Source organism: Rana temporaria, chromosome 3 (assembly GCF_905171775.1).
Source record: "Rana temporaria chromosome 3, aRanTem1.1, whole genome shotgun sequence".
NCBI classification, from domain to species: Eukaryota; Metazoa; Chordata; class Amphibia; order Anura; family Ranidae; genus Rana; species Rana temporaria.
Window position 1 is genome coordinate 384,488,504 of NC_053491.1, and position 7,269 is coordinate 384,495,772.

Genomic DNA, 7,269 nt, shown 5'->3' on the forward strand with positions numbered 1-7,269 from the left:
CTTAAATCAATGTGTCCCTCACACACAGTGCCCCTGGAGTGGACTGCCACTCCAGGGGCACATGCACCATAGGTTTTTCTTTCCAAATCTGCCCCCCCGACCAGCCAGTGCAGCCCTCCACCCCTGCCAGCTAGAGAGCCCTTCAAGGTTTTCTTGGGGAGAACTGCCGCTCCAGTTAGCAGCCTCCGCCAATACTAGCCCCTCCAGACCCTCCGTCAACCCGGCGGATTTGCATGGTCTTACCCCGTCTACTCTCAGGGCAGTACCAGCTCCTCCTACCGGATCGCTGACAGAGATAGCACTTACACCAGCCAGCCAGAAGGCCAGACTAGAACTCGACAAAAAGACCAAGACCAAGCGCAGCACCCATCCTCACCAGGAGCACCCTTCCAGATGGCTCAGACTCAACCATGGGCTGGCCCCCAGTAACTGTCGGGCAGCACGGCGTAGTCCCTGCTGAAACCATCCTTCCAGGTGCAATGACGTCATTGGATTGCATCCACCCTCCCCATGTAGGAGGTGCTTCAGTGCTCTGCTGACAACTGGTAAGAACAGATACCACACTAGATCCTAGCCAAAAGGCCGAGAAGCGGCAGGGAAGACACCACGATCAGCACTGCCAGAGTGCAATGGCCGAGCCTCGCCCTGGGAGAACCACCTTCATGATCATGGTGTCTCCCCCGCCAGATGTCATCTATCCCTGGCTCTGGAGGTCACCATTAGGCTTTTGGAGGTCTGGGACCTTGCTACATTTGCGAAGAAGTTAATCTGAAATCATGAAATGTGGACTGCAATTCTGCAACAAATTTGTGAAGCCTGTCAAGCCGAGCAAAACCTTAGCAAGTCATTTTCAAACTTGCAGCACAATTGCTTTTTATCTGGGAAAATACATTTTGGACTAAATGTTTTAACAGTGGAAGTTTTTTTTAATTAAAGTCTACACAAGATACCGGATTGTGGCCTAAATTTATAAAGAAATGTGTTTTTAACAGAAAGTAGAAAAAGTTTTGAAAATGTGCAATATTTTTTTTATTGATATAATAAAAGATAAAAAACCCAGGGGTGATCAAATAACACCAAAAGAAAGCTCTATTTGTGTGAAAAAAATGATATCAATTTAATTTGGGTAAAGTGTTGCCTTACCAGTTAAAGTAGCGCAGTGTTAAAAAGAAAAAAAAAAGGTGGTCATAAAAGGGGTAAAATCTTCCAGAACTCAAGTGGTTAATTTGTTGCAAGCTAGTTTTCATTTCAGTGCAATCACTTTAAATGAAATAGGGTTATTGTTTTTATAAATAGAAATACATATGTCTGGATGTAGAGTATATGAACACTGTATCATAAAAACATCCAGGACAGGGGAGAGGAGCAGCTGGTATGTAGGTTAATCCGCTTCCACAACACACAAAGCCTTAAAGACAAACTCCCAGGGAACCGCGTGTCATCAGTCAATTCAACTGTCATCAGTGCAAGTGAATTTTAGCGCTTTACAGCAACTTTTGGGATCATATTAACGATTGTACGTCACAGCGGATTACAGCTGATCTTGAACAGAAAGCTGTTAATTCGCAGTACAGCCGCATTCATCATTGCCTTAAAACTTTGGCGAAGTTTATAGTCTCAGCAGCGCCTCCATGGATCAATTGATTTTTTTTATTATGTGCAAAGATTCAAACTTATGCCGAGTGTTTTCAGGCGTTTTTTCTGTTTTAGCAGGCGTTTTTTCAGGGCTTTTTGCAAATTTTTCGCTGTTCCGGCGTTTTCCATTGAAGTCTTTGGGTACAAAAACACTCAAATCTGCCTGAAAAGTAGCTCTTTGAGCGACGGGTATTTTGCTACAGGCCACAAAATGCTCAAATGTGAACAGGGGTCATTGAAATAAATGTGATTTTGCTTGTTGAGTGTTTCTGCGCTTCAAGCTGAAAAACACTCAAGTGTGAACGAGGTCTAAATGTGAATTCACTTTTTCAGACACTTTCCCTTTGTTAGGACACTTAGCATTGATATACGTTGTTTTAAAAATTTTGGGCCAGATTCACGTAGAATCGCGGCGGCGTAACTTATCCTAGATAAGTTACACCGCCGCAATTTTTCATCGCAAGTGCCTGATTCACCAAGCACTTGCGATGAAAACTACGCCCGCGGCCTCCGGCGTAAGGCGGGCCAATTTAAATGGGCGTGTGCCATTTAAATTAGGCGTGCGCATGCTCCGTTTCCAAACTCCCGCCGTGACGTCATTTTTTTGAACGGCGACGCGCGTAGCGTACTTCCGTATTTCCGGACGGCTTACGCAAACGACGTTGATTTTTAAATTTCGACGCGGAAACGACGGCCATACTTTAGACAGCAATACACTTGCTGACTAAAGTTAAGGCACCAAAAAAAAAGTGTAACTTTGCGACGGGAAACTTGACTAGCGGCGACGTAGCGAACGCGAAAAACCGTCGTGGATCCGCCGTAACTCCTAATTTGCATACCCGACGCTGGTTTACGACGCAGACTCCCCCCAGGGGCGGCCGCGGTAATGCATCCTAAGATCCGACAGTGTAAAACAATTACACCTGTCGGATCTTCTGGCTATCTATGCGTAACTGATTCTATGAATCAGTCGCATAGATAGAAACAGAGATACGACGGCGTATCAGGAGAAACGCCGTCGTATCTCATTTGTGAATCTGGCCCAATGTCTTTCCATCTTACTTATAAAGTATTATTATTGACACGCAAATAGGGAAAAAAAAAATCTTTAAAATAACAAACATGTTATACTTACCTCCACTGTGCAGTTTGTTTTGCACAGAGTGGCCCCGATCCACGTCTTCTGGGGTCCCTCGGCGGCTGTCTCTGGTCCTCCCCGCAAGAACTCACCACAGTCATGTGAGAGAGCTCGCATGGTGGTGAGTTCTTGCAGGCGCGCTTCCGTGATACAGCGGTCGGCCATAGCCGCTCACTGTATCACTCGGGGCGCCACGTCACTGGATGTGATTGACAGCAGCGTCAGCCAATGGCTGCGTTGCTCTCAATCCATCCGCTCTAGCCAATCAGCGGCCAAGCTGAGCGGCGAAGAGGATCTCGGGACCGCGCGGGACTTTCGAGGTCTGGTTCACACAGGAGCAGCAAGACTTGCCAAGCGACTCGGCAAGGCGATCTGCCCATGACTTCAGATGCGACTTGCAAAATGACTTCTGTATTGAAGTCAATGCAAGTCGCCCTGAAGTCGTCCCAAAGTAGTACAGGAACCTTTTCCAAGTCGGAGCGACTTGAGTCGCTCTTATTAGAACGGTTCTATAGTACAGAGCAGAGCGTGACTTGTCAGGTGGCTAAGTCGCTCCTGGGTGAACCGGCTCTTAAACAAATGTTTACATATGTTTACTTTAAAAATAATCCTTTCCCTCCATTAAACTTTGAAAGGAAATTACAGAACTCAGACGCAGACATGGGAGTGGGGCAGTCTTTATGTCTGCATATAGACATACTGATGTGGTGAGCCGAGCCATAGAAAATCATGGGCGCCATCTCAATCCTAACCTAGGTGCATATGCCTGGAGTGATCATTATTCTCTACGGTCCGGCCTGGAGGAGTGGTCTAGTAACTGGCCTTGGGAAGTCCAACTTGTCAGCATTCTACAATGCTGTGCCCATTATGTGGGGTTCCCACCATCGCTGCCCTGAGTTGCCAGGTCTGTACACCTTCTGCACCCATTATAAGGGGCCTCCCACTATCCCTGCAGTTTTTGAGGTATGCTTCTATCTTTCAGTGACTTTATTAAAAGAGATTCCTGCACTGAGTTCCCATTTCTGCACATGGACTGTGCCCATTATAAGAGGTTCTTACCAGTCCTGTCCTGAGTTCCCAGGTCTGTACAATTTTTTTTCCCATTATGAGGGGCTACCACCATCCCTGCGCCATGTTCCTTTGTCTGCCCTGCGTTCATTATGAGTTACCTCCACCATCCATGTGTTGAATTCTGGGGTCTGTAAACCTTCTGTGCCACTATCCCTGCACCAAGTTTCCAAGCCTGTACACCTGCTGTACCCCTTATGAGGGAATTCCCACCTTTCCTGTGAGGAGTTCTCAGGTCTGCACATCTGCTGTATAGATTATGAGGACTTCCCATCTTTCCTATGAGGAGTTCTCACTCAGGTCTGCACCTGCTGCATCCATTATGAGGTGTTCCCACCTTCCCTCCAATGTTCCTGGGTCTCCACACCTTCTGTTTCCATTATGAAGGGTTCCCACTATCCCCGTATTGAGTTCCTGGGTCTGCACACATGCTGTACCCCTTATGAGGGAATTCCCACCTTTCCTGTGAGGAGTTCTCATGTCTGCACATCTGCTGTAGAGATTATGAGGGATTCCCATCTTTCCTATGAGGAGTTCTCACTCAGGTCTGCACCTGCTGCATCCATTATGAGGTGTTCCCGCCTTCCCTCCAATGTTCCTGGGTCTCCACACCTTCTGTTTCCATTATGAAGGGTTCCCACTATCCCCGTATTGAGTTCCTGGGTCTGCACACCTGCTGTACCCCTTATGAGGGAATTCCCACCTTTCCTGTGAGGAGTTCTCAGGTCTGCACATCTGCTGTATAGATTATGAGGGCTTCCCATCTTTCCTATGAGGAGTTCTCACTCAGGTCTGCACCTGCTTCATCCATTATGAGGTGTTCCCACCTTCCCTCCAATGTTCCTGGGTCTCCACACCTTCTGTTTCCATTATGAAGGGTTCCCACTATGCCCATATTGAGTTCCTGGGTCTGCACACATGCTGTACCCCTTATGAGGGAATTCCCACCTTTCCTGTGAGGAGTTCTCATGTCTGCACATCAGCTGTAGAGATTATGAGGGATTGCCATCTTTCCTATGAGGAGTTCTCACTCAGGTCTGCACCTGCTGCATCCATTATGAGGTGTTCCCACCTTCCCTCCAATGTTCCTGGGTCTCCACACCATTATGAAGGGTTCCCACTATCCCCGTATTGAGTTCCTGGGTCTGCACACCTACTGTGCCCATTATGAGGGGCTCCCACCATCCCCGCTAGAGTTTATTATTTTATATTTTGCAGAATGCAACAGGAGAAGTTGGGAACAGACAAATGGCATGGGAACACACAAAACTCCTAGAAGTGAGTCAGGAATTATGGCGGAGAAATCTCACTGCTGGAGTATCCAAAACAAATAAAAAGCCAGAGCGGACCTACTGATTATGATTACTTTTGGGTAGACTAATCCTTTGAAGAATATTTGCCCAAAGTGACATGTGCATAGTGCAGCAATCAGTTGGCAGTTTTTTTTAAGTTTTTACTTCTCGGAAGTGGAAATATGATTGGAGACTTATGCAAAATGTTTATGATTGTTACCCTTTCTGATTAAAGAAGCCATGCTACCATCAGCATTATTACTAGGACACCTAAGGGGTTATTTACGAAAGGTAAACCCACTTTGCCCTGTAAGTGCACTTGGAAGTGCAGTCGCTGTAGATCTGAGGGGGAGATCTGAAATGAGGGGAAGCTCTGCTAATTGTATCATCCAGTCATGTACAAGCTAAAATGATGTTTTTTATTTTACTTGCATGTTCCCCTTTGGATCGACAGCAACTGCACTTCCAAGTGCACGTGCAGTGTACTTGTAATGCAAAGTGGATTTGCCTTTCGTAAATAACCCCCATGGTTTTCTTCTTCAGGCATGTTTTTGAAAGTTTGCACTTATGGTTGGTTGGTTAATAAACAGTATTGACTACATATTTACATTTCAATGGCTAGCCTTTCTCAACCAAGATTCCTTGAAGCCCTTGGGCTCTTCCAGTGGTTGTTAGGGTTTCCCTACGAAATAAGTACTTTCTTCCCACTGACCACAAATGTGAGCAGCATTCTTGTCACTGACCACATATGTAAATAATGTTCTTCCTACTGACCACCAAGGTAAATAATGTTCTTCCCCCTGACGACCAATGTAAAGAGTGTTCGTCCCACTGACCACCGATGTAAGAGACACCCTTCCCACCAATGTAAAGAGTGTTCTTCTCACTGACTACCAAGGTAGAGAATGTTCTTCCCCCTGATGACCAATGTAAAAAGTGTTCTTCGTACTGACCACCAATGTAAAGAGTGTTCTTCTCACTGACTACCAAGGTAGAGAATGTTCTTCTCACTGACCACCAATGTAAAGAGTGTTCTTCTCACTGACTACCAAGGTAGAGAATGTTCTTCCCACTGACCACCAATGTAAGAGACAATATTCCCACTGACCACCAATTTAAGAGACATTCTTCTCACTGACCACCAAAGTAAGAAGCATTCTTCCACCCAGGCACCAATGTAAAGTACATTTGTTTCATTTTATTTTTTGTACTGTAAATAAATGTTTTTTTTTAGCACAGCCGTGTGTATCAAATACAGAAAGAATATCACATTCCTTATTCTTTAAAATTTTTGTAATAATCATTTTTCATAAACTCTGTATAATGTAAATAGTAGATATAGTAATTATTAGCAGGGGTTTCCTGAGACCTGAAAGTAATTTCAAGGGTTCCTCCATGTTATAAAGGCTGCCTATTCACCACTACCATAGCACAAGCCTTTAGTATAGTGCAGCCAGAACAATACTAATAAGAGCACCGGTAATGATGAGGATGATGGGTGTGATTGGTGACTGAACCCTGTCTCTGGTGCTGAAGAAGTTAATGACAATCGCGTCTTACTTACTTTAATGCCTCGGTCACCCCGGCACCGATCCTACGGGCTTTCTCTCTTCTCTCTCCCGGTTTCTTATAAATCCCAAGTTTGGGTGGGAGTCCTGCACACAGTCCCAGTGCCTGCCGCTGCTCTTCTGTTCAGTAGGACTCTAGTGGTCCTCTGTGAGGATGGATGAGAGCTGTGTGCTCCTCTCTGCGATGCTAACTTCTTCTTGTTGTGTGATGGAGCCTCTGTCTCTCTCTGTCTCTCTCTGTCTCTCTCTCCCTGCTGGTGTGTGTGTGTGTTTACTGGTGTGTGCACACAGCGGACTCTATAGAACAAGCAAAGGCAAGGGACAAGTGTGACATGCACAGAGCATGATGAGCAATACAACTCAATGTCCTTTACAAAGCTGCCAGCATTTAAAATCATATATAAAAATAAAAAATAAATAAGACTTTAAACCTGCTTTAACCACTTGCTTACTGGGCACATAAACCCCCTTCGTGCCCAGGCGAAATTTCAGCTTCCGGCACTGCGTCGCTTTAACTGACTTTTGCGCAGTCGTGCGACGTGGCTCCCAAACAAAATTGACGTACTTT

At 45.6% G+C, this 7,269-nt stretch overlaps 1 protein-coding gene and 1 pseudogene across 1 annotated transcript in view; both read right to left on the reverse strand.

Moving 5' to 3' along the window:
- PTN (pleiotrophin) overlaps positions 1-6,978 on the reverse strand; it is a 121,262-nt gene extending 114,284 nt beyond the window's left edge. Inside the window, exon 1 of the mRNA XM_040345686.1 lies at positions 6,698-6,978. The gene's annotated coding sequence lies outside the window, so the exon portion shown is untranslated. The remainder of the gene's footprint in view (positions 1-6,697) is intronic.
- On the reverse strand, positions 585-693 carry LOC120933910 (annotated as a pseudogene).
- Positions 6,979-7,269: the final 291 nt, after the last annotated feature.